Source organism: Crassostrea angulata, chromosome 8 (genome assembly GCF_025612915.1).
Source record: "Crassostrea angulata isolate pt1a10 chromosome 8, ASM2561291v2, whole genome shotgun sequence".
Taxonomy (NCBI): domain Eukaryota; kingdom Metazoa; phylum Mollusca; class Bivalvia; order Ostreida; family Ostreidae; genus Magallana; species Magallana angulata.
This window is the reverse complement of record NC_069118.1, coordinates 53,062,598-53,078,474: the sequence shown is the minus strand read 5'-3', so window position 1 is coordinate 53,078,474 and position 15,877 is coordinate 53,062,598. Positions and strand designations below refer to the sequence as shown.

The following is a 15,877-nucleotide window of genomic DNA, read 5'->3' as shown; positions in this document are numbered from 1 at the left end:
GGGAGATAGAACCCCAAATAAGCAATTTCACTTTTGACCTGATAGGACACAGACCACAATTATTTTTCCCTCTTATTCCTTTTTAAAACAAAAATTCATATAAAAAATTCCACCAGCTCAAATCTTTTCAAATTTGGCATAATAACAGACAAACATTAGTCCAACAACATTTCTGAAGTACAGGAAAATCAATCAAGAGGGGGCTGAGATATGGCCCCTACAGTAACCTCTACCCTGCAATATCCACTTTCACTTTGGAATATTTGTAAACATTGGCCTCTTTACACCCTTCCTTTTGCGCCTTTAAAGATCAACTTTCCCAATTATTTTTAGCAAGTATTTTTTTTCAAACCTTCTTGTTTCCATCCATGCCCTAAAGGCACCAAATTCGCCCATTTAGCACCCCTGGGAATTTTTGTAAAAAAAACATACATTTTTAGAATAGAACTACTTGTGTGGTCAATGAGCACGTGGTAAAAATAGTGGTATGTAACCTAATAATATAGAACCAGATGAAATCTTAATCCCGAACCAAAAATTAGCTATCTGGGAAAAAAAAGATTACCTCTTTCATAATTCAATTTTTTTTTTACTAAAAACTAAAAAAACCGAGCGGCTGGTTTGTAAACCTAAAAATAAATATGCTGTCCTTATTATCATTTTTAAATTGCGGTTACCAAGCATTTATATATACTGTCTATTGGATTAGATTCTATGACAAATGCAACATGTATCATATCATTCAATTGAATTACTACCTGATTCATTTTCAGATAGATCTGATATTTCACAATTGTCTGTGTCCAAAGACGCTAGATCTACATGTACATTCAAATATCATTAACATACAATCCTTAAAGCGCCTTTCACAATTGGCGCATGTGCAGAAGCGACTGAATATTCGTTCGACTGATAAAATTAGATATGAATCAAAAACTGTTGCCGAAATAATCGCATTTGAAAACATAGGTAATCACAGATTACAAAGCTCACCGAGACGAGACATCACCCTTATGAGACTTCACCTTTATGAGACCACCTTTATCATATAAAATGAAAATCATACTTTATGATCTTGGATATTCATGGATTCTGTTTTGACACAATATCGTATATCATCTGTTAAAAAATTGTATAATAATCATGTGTTCATCTGTTAATCAATACAATAATATAAAATTAAATATTGCATCCTATCATATTTACAACATATATCATATAATACAATAAAATACCATCATAAACAATAATGAGATATGATAATGTAACGTATGGTATGACATTGTATTGTGTTTTAAGTTATTGTATCTGATCACATAATACAATATTATATAAATAGTGCCTGTTTGGGAGGGTAACAGTTGAAATTGACACCCCGAGAAAACCATTGTCAACCGACGCAAAGCGGAGGTTGACAATGGTTTTCGAGGGGTGTCAATTTCAACTGTTATCCTCCCAAACAGGCACTATTTATTTTGTTATACTGAATGTCTTAATTTTTAAGAAAATTTTACTGCTTTTATATAGGAATAACGTGACTTCTACAGCGAACCGTACGCGCATAATTTTCGCGCATGTAACATTTTTTAATGTTACCCGTTGCTAAGTGCGTTGCTAACGCTGAGGGTAATAGAAAATATTATTAACTGCGTCTTAACCAATCAGATTTAAGTATTTAACATGAAAGTATAACAATATAAAATTTTACAGTATCATATTATACAATTTCATGTGATATAATTCTATATTACAGAAACTAATATCATATTATACAATATCGTATGATACAATATTATAGAATATACAATATTGTATCATAGGATACAACATTATATATTGCAATAACTTATGTAATAGTATGTGATAAAATAATAAATTAATAATACAATATAATATTATACAATATTGTATCCTAATATACAATACTATACATAACAATATCATGTTACAATATCATAACATAAAATATAAAAAAAATTGATTCAATATCATATTGAATCATATCACTTTTTATAATATTACATATGATATTATATTGTAATATATTAAACAATATTGTTTTATACCATACAATACTATATCATAGGAATCATGTTATATCATTTAACAATAAACACGTCTATCTATCGAGCAGGTTTGAGTGAGGTAGGAGATTTCTTTAGCATTCTTGATAATGGAGATCAGGCTCTGCATCTGAAGCAACCTCTGCGTTTCATTTATAATATAGTTAAATCAACTATGCAAGCTATCACCTATAAAATATGTGACCTGTTCCAAAAAAACTAAACCTCATCCAGCATCCAAAACCTTTGGCTCAGATTCAGCATTCAAGCCTGTCAGGTGCATCAGTATACATAAGACGCATCTCCATGCAAGTTTGGTGAAGTTCAGACCAGTAATAACTAAGATATTATCATCAGAGGGCACTAGCAATTAAAACCTTAACCTGCTCCAGCATCCGCAACCTAATATGGCTAAGATTCAAAATCCATGCCTGTCAGGTGCATCTGTATCATAAGACACACCATCCATTCAAGTTTGGTGAAGTTAGGACCTGTATTAACTAAGATATATTTTTTAGCATCCTTGATAATGGAGATCAAGCTCTGTATCTGAAGCTTCCTCTGTGATTCATTCATATTACAGTTTAATCAACTATGCAAGTTTGAAATAGTACTATTATCTATTACACGTGACCTGTTCCAAAAAACTTAACCATATCCAGCGTCTGAGACCTATGGCTCAGACTCAGCATTCAAGCCCGTCAGGTGCATCAGTATAATAAAACACACCATCCATGGAAGTCTGGTGTAGTTAGGACAAGTAATAACTAAGATATGATCATCAGAGGGCACCTGTTTCAAAAACTTTAACCAGCTCTAAAAACCTTAACCTCTCCAGCATCCGAAACCTATGGGTCAGATTCAGCATTCAAGCCTGTCTGGTGCATCAGTATCATAAGATGCACCATCCATGGAAGTCTGGTGAAGTTAGGACAATTAGTTACTAAGATATAATCATCAGAGGGCACCTGCAACAAAAACTTTAACCAGCTCTAAAAACCTTAACCTCCTTCAGCATCTGTAACCTATAGCTCAGATTCAGCACCCAAGCCTGTCTGGTGCATCAGTATCATAAGACACACCATCAATGCAAGTTTGGTGAAGTACAGACTAGCAGTAACTTAGATATTGCTATCAAAGGGCACCTGCAACAAAAACTTTGGACGCCGACGCCCAAGGGTATAGCATAAGCTCCCCCTGACATCGTCTCAGTGAGCTAAAAAGTATTTGTATGAAATTCGCACAATCTAAGCAAGCGAAAGAAAAATGAGAGTAACAGAGGAAATAAAACAATTTTTAGAAATCAACGTATTTTGTATAATCATACCTTGTTCATTATTGCATTAATGTTCAGGGAATATGAAGACTTATTCCCCAAGAAAAACAAATTTCCTGCGGCAGTGCCCTGGAAAAAATATGATTTTTCTTGGAGAAATAAATCTTCATATTTCACTCACCATCATGCAATAAATGTAAACTATAGTCTTTCCCAAGTTATTGATTCCATCACCTTTTGATGATTTTTAAGAAAAATACTTATACCTGTGAAAAAAATACAGTTGAAATCGATAAAAGGGAATATATCCAAAATATCTTCATTGAACAATTATCATTTTTCACTCATAAAAGTTCACAGGAATGAAAACAAATTTCTTACGGAGATTTATAATGGGAAAAGTTTACATCTTTTCTCCATTCGGAAGTACTCGGGATAACTCGCGCAATTTTTCAACATTATCATGCCGGCTTCTTAATGGCTGAAACAATGCAAAATTCTAATAGACTTTCAAATTTTGGATGTGTATTGAAACCTAAAGCGGTAGAGGGGGCGTTTCAAAACAGATAATTTGGACATTTTTCATATTAGTGGATGAAAGTAGTTTGAGCACAAAGGTATTTATGATTATCCAAATATCAAGCAAAAAGTGCTGGAAGCAAAAACTCGGGACAGAGTATAGCTGTTGAATTGTGGTCTGAAACAGAGATGCTTATACAGGGTATAAATACTAGTGGCAAAGCATGGCATATTACTGATAAGTCGAGCAATGATAGTAAAACGTTGCAAGATAACATGAGACATGCTAAGCAACAGACTCATGGTCACACAATACGCGCATTAACAACTGCGATTCATCTTACGATGGTTACCAAGTGATTACCAAGTTTGGTTGAAATCGGCCCAGTGATTCTGGAGAAAAAGATGAAAATGTGAAAAGTTTTCAATGACGACGCCAACAGACAAATTTTAAGCAGAAAATCTCACTTGAGCTATCAGCTCAGGTGAGCTAAAAACTAATATTTTTAGAACGAAATGAGAATTGTTACATACCTGAATTCAGCCATTCACATAATGCCTACCCATTCATTTCTTATTACAATGTTTCTCTTCAAGTCTTGGTGTCTGGAATCAATAAAATAGTCTGTTTACTACTTGTTTCTGAGTATTAGTATCATGTAAATGATAATGAGTCAAAAATTATATTGATTTCCTTATAAGGGTAGATTCTACCCGGGTTTTAAGAAAACCTCCTAAAATTGATGAAATACTAGTAAATTAATTAAAATATACATGCTTTGTACTGACAAATTTGTAAAAAATGTTCATGTCATAAACATTTATTCATTATTGATTCTGATAAGCCAAACAAGATAACTGTGAGCCAATGCTCAAAAATCTGTTTACAATACTTAAAAAATTTGCTCCACACACAACATCATATTCTTAGAAAATGTCTACAAGTGTACAGTTCAATATAAATCATGGCAAAGAAAGGACCAAATGGCTAATTCGACATCTACAAAAAAGGAAACATTCCTCACAACAAGGGCCAGAAGAGTACAGGGACCACCAGTCCAGTCAAGTGTCTATGTCTTATCAGTAGGCTGAGTAAAGAAGAGTTCAGGACATTGTACAGAAGCAGAAGGATGGAATATTTCATACAGTTAGCGATGCTGATCACAGAAACAGTCAATTAAATGAAGATTTTGCGACCCGGGTCAAGTGAAGTGAAGTCGGGAGACTCGTACATGGATGCAGAGTCACCGAACCCCAATGCCAAACTTTACAAAGTACTCCATCATGAAACAAGAGAAAAGCTGTCAATGTGACAGCAAACCAGGTTTTCTTTTGTGTGAACATTACATGTATCTATAATCCATTTGTCAACCCTGAATTGATGAACATTACCTATCCAGGGAAATGGGGTGCCCTATATGCATAATTTTGTTTCAACAGCTCATACTGTTTTCATAAATTGTCAGAAATCAAAATCCTAGCAAAATGCACACCTCTGATATATATGTCCAATTGATCTGACTAAGTTCAACAGCTGGTATTTTTTCATAAATAATCAAAAATCAAAACACTCAAAATATGCACACCTCTAATATATGTCCAATTGATCTGCAAAAGAACAAATTCCTATCTTGAAAACTATAGGAGGAGTTAACTGTACAATAGGGGTACCCTACATGCAATGTTTTGCCGAAAAATGACCAAGTTTAACAGCTTGTATTTTTTTCATAAATTATCATAAATCAAAATCCTAGCAATATGCACACCTCTGATATATGTCCAAATAATCTGCAAAAGAACAATTTCCTATCTTGAAAACTGTAGGAGGAATTTTCTGTACAATAAGGGTAACCTTTTGGCAACTGCCCGCCTGTCATTATCACCATATCAATAACCAGATTTTTCCTTTAGAAAACCCAGTTAAAAACTGCAAGCTATGGAACAATCCTTTTAAAGAGCACTCACAGAAATTCCTGAACTGTGACGAATCAATGGACTGGAACCAGCATGGGGAGGAAAAGCAATGTCTGGCATGGATCCTTTCCATTTGATGTAAGAAGTGCCATTACACCAGTCACCATGAAAAGCTTTACGAGGAAGTCAGTCAATCAGGAAAGGGACGGAGAGCCGCACAGCTTAATGTTGCCATGGCTGTTGGCCACTTGGCTACCAGCCTTACAACAAAGGATATGCATGGTATACTTCTAGGCACAAACATTGACCCAGCATCAGCCACCAACATTCATCAGACCTGCAATACAGTAGGCCAAATCATCACTGATTTGAACAAAAACAGCATAAAGAAAATAAATCAGGACATTTAAGAGCTTAATGAGATATGTGGATTTGCCAATACACCTATAAGAGCGGATGAAGATGCCTCGTTTTACAATGCCACCTTCAGTGCGATCGGGAAACTGCCACACAAGTGACATACACTTTAAGGTCAGACAACATGTTCCTCGAGAATCTTTTTTGTATCTCCTCGTTATAAAGAGTTCCAATAAAAAATATTAATTTTATAATTACTTTAAAAATGATCACAATTTACTTAGATGTGGTTTTATGTCTAGATGGTCGAGTGGTTAGAACCGTGGCAGCTCACTGTCAGAAGCGTTTATAGGTTATAGAGGTCGTGAGTTCAAAGCCCCGCCCCGGCAGAGATGTAGTTCTAATATAGTGAATATCGCTGTGGTGTAGATGAATTTATTTTTATATCAGCAATTCAAGTGTATTTTCAAGAAGATTATATAGGAAATTGCATACTCTAGTATTTTGAAGAAATGCTTGGGAAGGTACCCTAATTTTTTGCAAGAAGGCTTGTCAAAGTAGTAGTAAACCATTAACAATTTCCTGGAAAAAGTTATCTAAAATTGAGGAACGTGTCGTCTGACCTTAAGTGAAAATGTTACCAAGAAGAATGGTGTGGCTGTGTTTTGTGGCAATAAACTATGCAAGAAAGGCACCTATTTTAGAACCAAGGAAAAGGAAGTTACATGCCTAGGACATGAAGACTGCATTGCAACCATTCCTCCTGAGAACACCATAGAAGATGAAAAGAGATGGGCTGCGGAATGCATCGTTGAGCTGCAAAGTGATGACCGTCCACTTGTCATTTCCCATTTCACCAGTGATGGAGATAGTGCTGCTGCTTCTGGTGCATCTGAAAAGCAAGGGCATATGATTGAAAAACTCAAAGACCTGCGCCACTTCTTTGACTCTCAAAGAAAACAGACTGCTAAGTCTCCATTCAGGAGTGACATGTTTCCTGGAAGAACAAAAGCTATGAGAGAATCCATGCAGAGAAGTTTTGTTCTGGACCTAAAGCTTAGATGCAGGACGGAGTACGAAAACTCTAAAATCACTACTCCGGAGACTTACCTTTGAAGAAACAGGCCATGTCAACTGCTGTCAGTTCCATCATCAGCTGCTACCAAAGACAGTGCGGAAATTCCTGCCAACTTTATTCCTTTTCCTGTCGCGGACTGAAAAACAACAAGTGGTACCCTTCAGTGTTGCCTCATGACTTTGAATTGAGCATGACAGAAGAAGACAGATGCTTGTTAAATATCACACTTGCACACAAAAATCAGAATCTCTAAACAGGGCATACGTATAATTAAAATCAAATCCAAAATGTATTCCTAGTAGTAGAAATTTTGAAAGTAGAATACATAAAGTTGTGCACTCACTCAACCAGGGTCATGGACATTCAACATTGGAACTTTGTGAATCTGTAGGGGCACCTGTTGTCAAAAGAAGTAGAGTGGTCCATCATCTAAAACAACAGAAAATTGGGCAAAATTACTTTAAATGAAACAAAACTATAATTAAAATATAAATTCTACAGATCTAAAAGATATCAGCTCTACAATAAAAAGTCTAAAGACACTTAACGTAAATCCCCAACAGATCCAAAATTAAACAGGAAGTAGCAAAGTGTGGAAAGGGGGGGAAGATCATCATGGGTAGGTGGGTAAGGGGTGTATGTACAAGGGTTTTTCAGAAATTATTGAGACAGCTGGAATATTTCCCCTTCTAAATGATGAATTTTGGTGAAAATTGGCATAAACATTGAAGAACCCTCAACAAGTAATATTAAAAGAATATTTAATAGTTTGTTTAGTTAAACAAGTCAGTGGTCGGGGTATCCGGCGCTGTATGAACTTGGAGATTAAAAAAACCTGAACATCTTCTTTCTAAGTTTCCGCAGACTTACAGCTAATGATAAAAGAAGTCAAATTAAATAAGTTCATTTTGCTATTTTCTGCAACTATTTTTTGATCGTTTCACTTAATATGTTTGGGTTGAAATACAGATATACAGTGGGGCCTCAGATATCCGGATGCCAGATAACCGGACGCTTCAGTTTACGGACGATTTTATTTGGGAACAGATTTTTTATATGTTATTTTGTCTCATTTATCCAGAATTCCGCGTTCCGGATCTGGACGGTCTGTTTTTACCACAAAACACTAATTTACTACTAATCTTGCTTCATTTAACTGGACAGTAAAATTTGATGATACCATACTCAGTACAAAAGATTTCCCCTGTCAATTAAGTTTCACACCTTTTTTACGTGCAAGACCCTCATGAGTAGCTTGTATAAACACACTGACTTCCCAAATCACTTTCAAAATTTGGAAAATTGCGAACAACAGTGTATCTTACACATATCACACTTGGACACAAATAATTTAGCTAGATTCGGTTATCATTAATGTCCGGTTAATATTTCATGACAAAATAATAAAATAAAGCAGAGTTCTTTATATCTATAAAAACGTTCATATCAACAGACAACTCTAGCATGTGTTGCTATATGGTATGAAAGGCAAAAAAAACTAGTATCAACACTGGGAGCCATTGTACATACAAATACATTATCATTCAAGACAACAATAGACACATTTCAGATATCCGGACGCTTCACTTATCTGGACGATTGGACTTGAGAACGAAAGTGTCCGGATAACTGAGGCTCCGTTGTATTACAAATAATTTAGAGAACAATAGAAATTTAACAACGACTTTACCTTAAATTTTGACGTCAAAACGACGCAGCGAATATACATCAAACTCGTGGAAATCTCAGAAGAAGACCTTTTAAGGCCACGTAATTGCTCAGACAAAAACTAAACAATGACAAGAGATGAAGAGCTTCAGTTCAACATAATATTTTCACTGATTGCCTGTCTAGAATTAAGAAAAAGGAACTATATATTATCAAAACAACTTTGGTTGGATTTTTCTATAGCGTCACAATCATTTCTGTCAGCAATGTCATGCATGAATAATTATAGACGCCGCCGTTGTGAAAACTTTATGATTGGTCAATTCCTTTTCTAAGGCGGAGTTATCAGTACATGCTTATGCAATGCCATAGCTGAAGGATTTCTCAGAACAGTTCATTTTCCCCCAATATGGAGTCATTATCGACTATCCCCTATGTTTAAATTCTGTGCAAAACTCTCTCTCTCTGTAAACGGGCCTTAAACCATAGCCTCAAGCTACAGTCCAGAGTACGGCGTTATTTTTTATAATATTTAAAAATTGCATGTGCTAAGCGTTCATTTCATGTAAATACCATTAATGTATAATGCACATGTATTACCTACTAACTTGCCAGTCGAAGTGAAGTGATAGATCGATTCCTACACTTTTCGATCGGCAATCGACAGTCAATAAAAGAATTGAACGATGGTGTGACAGAACGAGAAGGAAGTGGAGAGTGCAAGGGGGTTTGTATATGTGCGTCTTCATTAGGCAAGTGTCCGATTCGTTTCTCTTCTGTTGCCCTATCACTTTCGGTGTAAATATATATACTAAAATATCCCCAAACAATTTACTACAGATTTCTTTATTTTACCTGTCTTTGAACCACCGGTCACCAGCTCCATACATGTACACTGGTTTGTTTACTTACATAAAAAATAAAGCTCTTGATCCGCTTTCCAAGTTAAAGGTTGTTTAATCATTAATGGGAGAAAGTTTGGGCCAAGTAAAGTTACAATTATTAACAGTTGTAAACTAAATGATTTAAATGGATTATTTGCACAAAATGTAGTATGGTATGATGTAAATCTTTTTTTAAAAAGCGTATTTTTTATGCTCAGTAAATTGCCGTAAAGTTTTTTGTACATGTAAGTATTGTATGCACTATAGCTTTATATTTACTAACCCAAAATTTTTACACAGAGCTACAGCTATATATGTATGTACCGTATGTATGTTTTATCACAAGTGTACACATACAAAAAATAGCCCAATTTCGACAGTCACGAGTACCCATGTAAATTTTTCATTCTCTGATATGTTGTTGTTCTGTCCGTGCATAATTTAGTCTGAGTTAACCAGCAACCAATCAGCGGTAAGCTGAATCCACCAATTAAAAAAATTGTTTATGTATGATGTAGTTGATAGAATTAAACATGACGCATCGGAAAAGTCCAACCAAATCGGTTATAGTAATGACAAGTACTTTTTACACACTAACTGTTGTGATCAGTTCTAATATACTTCCAAACTGACTACAGTAGACATTCCCAGTAAATTGACTTTCGGGTAGAAATAACTCAAATTTTTTTCCACAAAAAATCAAGAATTAGAGAAAATGTATATTATTGTAAATGACAACATTTTAAAATAAAAACAAAAGATGAGAAATAAAGAATTCTTATTTCTGTTTGTTTGTAATGCTTTTAAACACAAGAGCAATGAGAAGCGTTAAAATGATGTTGCCAAGAGTTTGCGATTGCGCCAAGTCACAGGACTAGGGCATGTTGATCCACTTACCAGGAATGATCTAATTATGCCATGAACAAGAAACTTTTCACATTGATATACCAGGGATGCGTTTTACAAAAGAACTTACAACTTATGACCAACTAAATAAATGATAATTAATCACGAACTAATCAATATTTTATTCTAATGGCTGTAAAATATGATTAAAATCAAAATAGTTGTAAATAAATGGTTTTATATAAAAAATTTTCATTAAATTGAATCCATGAAACTGAAAATATTTACGACTTTGTCATTAGTTGTTTTGTAAAATGCATTCCTGATTAACGTTTTGATGAAGTTTCAAGGATTTTTTGTTTTCCCCAAAAGAATAAGAGAAAATGTCTCAATAATTTCTAAACAAACCTCGTAGTTAACATGTATGAAATGTTCGTTATACCTATCATGTGAATTTTGTATTACTTTAATGATTGCTATGTTTTAATAATGTGCACTGAATGTATGGTAATGTGTGAATGATGAGTGTGTGTAAAATGTGACATGTCCTTTCATGAGGTACTCTCACATGTAAATGTTATATTTTTTATTGTTCATCTTATTAAAATGATTTCAAACAATTATCTTGATTTTCTTACCTGTCTGATGTACACAACAAAGAAGACTGAGACAATTGGTAGAAATACGGGTATACAGGTGTCAAATTTCACTGTTGTTGACAAGACAGCATCCCACATTGTTTATCCGCCATTGTTGAACTTTATCAAGGGAGACTTCTCCTGAAATTAGAAACATAGGTAATCACAGATTACAAAGCTCACCGCGACGAGACATCACCCTTATGAGACATCACCTTTATGAGACCACCTTTATCATATTAAATGAAAATCATACTTTATGATCTTGGATATTCATGGATTCTGTTTTGACACAAAATCATATATCATCTGTTAAAAAATTATATGATAATCATATGTTCATATGTTAGTCAATATAAGAATATAAAATTAAATATTGCATCCTATCATACAATATATATCATATAATACTATACAAATATAGCCCTTTCATGAGGTAGATCCATAGATATATCGACTTCACAGAAAAGCATATCAACCGAGCACGAAGTGCGAGGTCGATATGCTTTTCTGTGAATGCGATATATCTATGGATCGACCGAGCGAAAGGGCTACATTCGTTATATTATTTTCGAAGTCTTTTTTTACATATCTCCATCCTTCGTTCTAGCGTCCATGTAAAATTTAGCTAGCTTTTCGCACTCGAAATTTACGAAGTCTCGGCTCTCGCCTTTCGACTCGAGATATTCCAGAAAAAGCTTAACAGCTGTTGCAGTTACCCTGTATTAGTGTTCCTGGCATAAACATTTTCCATTATAACTTTCGTTTCCGCGTCATTAATTTTCGCAAAACGACCTTTCACTTTAACGTCTGCAACTTCCATCTTTGTTGTTTGTTAACGCAGAGAGAATTTTGATTGGTTGGGTTGAATCACGCCAGCCAATCAAATTCATTTTAACATTAGAGCAAAATTTCCCTTATCTATATTTAGAAAGTACAGGTCAATCCGAGTTTTTAAAGCTTATTTTTAGAATGTACAGGTCAATCCGCATTTTTATACTTCGAGACATGATATCAAAATAACCAATGATAAAATTCGTTATAATGCATGAATATAATATAATAAAATACTGTAATAAACAAAGATGATATTGTAAGTATGAAATGACGTTGTATTGTGTTAAACCTTATTGTATTTGATCACATAATACAACATCATTATATAAAATACAATATTGGACTATAAGATACAATATCATATTACATAATACATCATAACATTGAAACATATGGTATTATATTGTATAATATAGTATGATATTGTATTGTATGATATTGTATAATATTTGATACATAATATGATATTGTATCATATGAAACAATATAATTTGATACAACATTGTATCTTGTTATACTTTTATGTTAAATACTGAAATCTGATTGGCTAAGACGCAGTTTATAATCCGTTCTATTACCCTCAGCGTTAGCAACGCACTAAGCAACAGGCAACATTAAAAAATGTTACATGCGCGAAAATTTTGCGCGTACAGTTCGCTGTAGAATTCACGTTATTCCTATATAAAAGCAGTAAAATTTTCTTAAAAATTTAGACATTCAGTTCGCGTCAGTTGACAATGGTTTTCTCGGGGTGTCAATTTCAACTGTTACCCTCCCAAACAGGCACTATTTATATAATATCAAATTATACAATCATGTGATAATTTAAAAGTAAAATATTATATAATACAATATTATATTATACATATTGTATCATATGATACAATACTATACAGAACAATATCATGATACAATATCATATCATAAAATATCAAAAAAATTGATACAATATTTTATCGTATCATATAACTTTTTACAATATAACATATGATATTATATTGTATCATATTAAACAATAGTGTTTTATATCATACAATACTTTATCATAGGAATAATGTTATATCATTTAACAACCACATCTATCTATCAAGCAGGTTTAAGTGAGGTAGGAGATTTCTGTAGCATCCTTGATAATGGAGACCAGGCTCTGCATCTGAAGCAACCTTTGCGTTTCATTTATAATATAGTTAAATCAACTTTGTAAGCTATCACCTATAAAACATGTGACCTTTTTCAAAAAACTAAACCTCATACAGCATCCATAACCTATGGCTCAGATTCAGCATTCAAGCCTGTCAGGTGCATCAGTATCATAAGACGCATCACCCATGCAAGTTTAGTGAAGTTAGGATCAGTAATAACTAAGATATCATCATCAGAGGGCACCACCAATTAAAACCTTAACCACCTCCAGCATCCGCAACCTATGGCTCAGATTCAGCATCCATGCCTATCTTGTGCATCTGTATCATAAGACACACCATCCATTCAAGTTTGGTGAAGTTAGGACCTGTATTAACTAAGATATATTTTTTAGCATCCTTGATAATGGAGATCAAGCTCTGCATCTGAAGCTACCTTTGCGATTCAAATATATTACAGTTTAATCAACTATGCAAGTTTGAAATAGTACAATTATCTATGTAACATGTGACCTGTTAAAAAAAACTTAACCTTATCTAGCATCCGAAACCTATGGCTCAGACTCAGCATTCAAGCCTGTCAGGTGCATCAATATCATAAACGCACCATCTGGTGAAGTTAGGACAAGTAATAACTAAGATATCATCATCAGAGGGCATCTGTTTCAAAAACTTTATCCAGTTCTTTAAACCTTAACCTCCTCCAGCATCCGAAACCTATGGCTCAGATTCAGCACTCAAGCTGTTCAGGTGCATCAGTATAATAAGACACACCATCCACACATGTTTGATGAAGTTTGGACCAGGAGTAGCTAAGATATAATCATTAGAGGGCACCTGCTCAAAAAACTTAAACCAGCTCCAAAAACCTTAACCTCCTCCAGCATCCGAAACCTATGGCTCAGATTCAGCATTCAAGCCTGTCAGGTGCATCAGTATCATAAGGCGCAACAACCATACAAGTTTGGTGAAGTAGGGACGAGTAGTAAATAAGATATTATCATCAGAGGGCACCTGCAACAAAAACTTTAACCAGCACTTAAAACCTTAACCACCTCCAGCATCCGAAACATATAGCTCAGATTCAGCATTCAAGCCTGTCTGGTGCATCAGTATCATAAGACACACCGTCCATGCAAGTTTGGTGAAGTACTGACCAGCAGTAACTTAGATATTGCTATCAAAGGGCACCTGCAACAAATACTTTAACCTGCTCCAAATACCTTAACCTCCTTCAGCATCTGAAATTTAGGACCCAGATTCAGCATCCAAGTCTTTCAAGTCCACAAGTAGGTCCAGATGCATCATCCATGCACGTTTGGTGAATATAGGACAAGTATTAGCTTAGATACAGGACCTGCAACAAAAGCTTTAACCAGGTCCGGACGCCAACGCCGAGGGTATAGCATAAGCTCCCCCCGACTTGTAAAAAATGCAGTTTAAATAAAAGTTACATGTTTTTTCATCAATCATATTGAAACAAAAATGTTTTAAGGTCTCACACAAGGAATTAATTTCACTTTATGTTACTATATAGCTTTAATTAAGTTAATTGATTAACTATACTATCAGCATATAATTCATGAAAGAGAAATTATAGTTAAATGCTTCAGGAAAAATTTTAGATAAAAAAAAAATACCTTATGTGGCTTCTAAGAGAGATAATTGATAGTAAACATACCTACCCTCAAGTACACATGGGTTCCACATGTTGACAAACAGGTTCAGCACCATTCAGGAAGTAGCATCATGTGCATCTAAAAAATAGTTCCATTGAAATTGGTGTAACAACTCCACCAAAGTAATAATTCTCCTAGCCACCGAGTCCAAAATCAAAATTCAACATTTCCTTAACATATATGTCACAGGTGGTGAAAAGTCTAGTCTCAACCGGGACTCGAACCCAGGGCCTCTGGCGTACCCTGCCAGTGCTCTAACCACTGAGCTATTGAGACCCGATATATTGACTGACAGTCACACACCTGTGAACCAGGTGACATATACATATTACAGTCAAACTTGTATTAAGCAATCACCTGCGGGAGGCACCCAAAGTGACCTCTTTAGGTGGAAGGCTACATCGTCACAAACATGTCTGACTTCCGTTCGAAACGCCATTGTGTTCCGGATTGATAACATTATATCGTGGTACAAAATAGCTATACACCGTTTAATTGAACTCTTCTAACTAAGGAGACGAGATAGGACTGAAATCACCAAAACGCTTAGAAAATATGTCAATTTTCTTCCTGATTAAAGCTTTTAACTAACATTGATTATCAGCTGTTTTGTACGGAAAACGTGGACTCTAAATAATATACCGTTTCCTTGCTCTGCTGCTATTGGCAATACATTTTTGTCATGTCATCTGCAACAGACGATCATACATATGTGGCGGATTATCGATATAGGTAAGCAGATGTCAAATTTTCATTTAAACTATATATGTATGATGAATATAAAACTGATCCCAAGATATTTGAGACCATGTAAAATAAAGAAAGACAACTCTTAAACAGGATCTTTCATACCAAGATTTTTGCAATAATTAAGTATTTCCTTTAATTTTTCAATTTCATTCAATTTCTTTTCTTTATCCCATTCACCAACAAATATTGTTTATATTTTCAGGTTTTTGTGGGATTTTGTCCAGCA

General features: G+C 34.6%; 1 long non-coding RNA gene and 1 other non-coding gene across 2 annotated transcripts in view; both read right to left on the bottom strand.

Moving 5' to 3' along the window:
- Nucleotides 1-6,429: 6,429 nt before the first annotated feature.
- LOC128159613 (uncharacterized) overlaps nucleotides 6,430-15,877 on the bottom strand; it is a 31,453-nt gene continuing 22,005 nt past the window's right edge. The window contains exons 3-7 of the long non-coding RNA XR_008240164.1: nucleotides 14,908-14,979; nucleotides 11,244-11,384; nucleotides 7,551-7,636; nucleotides 7,240-7,343; nucleotides 6,430-7,021 (exon numbers count right to left, since the gene is read on the bottom strand). This is a non-coding gene — a long non-coding RNA (uncharacterized LOC128159613). The remainder of the gene's footprint in view (nucleotides 7,022-7,239; nucleotides 7,344-7,550; nucleotides 7,637-11,243; nucleotides 11,385-14,907; nucleotides 14,980-15,877) is intronic.
- Trnat-ggu (transfer RNA threonine (anticodon GGU)) lies at nucleotides 15,105-15,177 on the bottom strand. Its single transcript has one exon. It is a non-coding gene; the product is annotated as a tRNA-Thr (tRNA).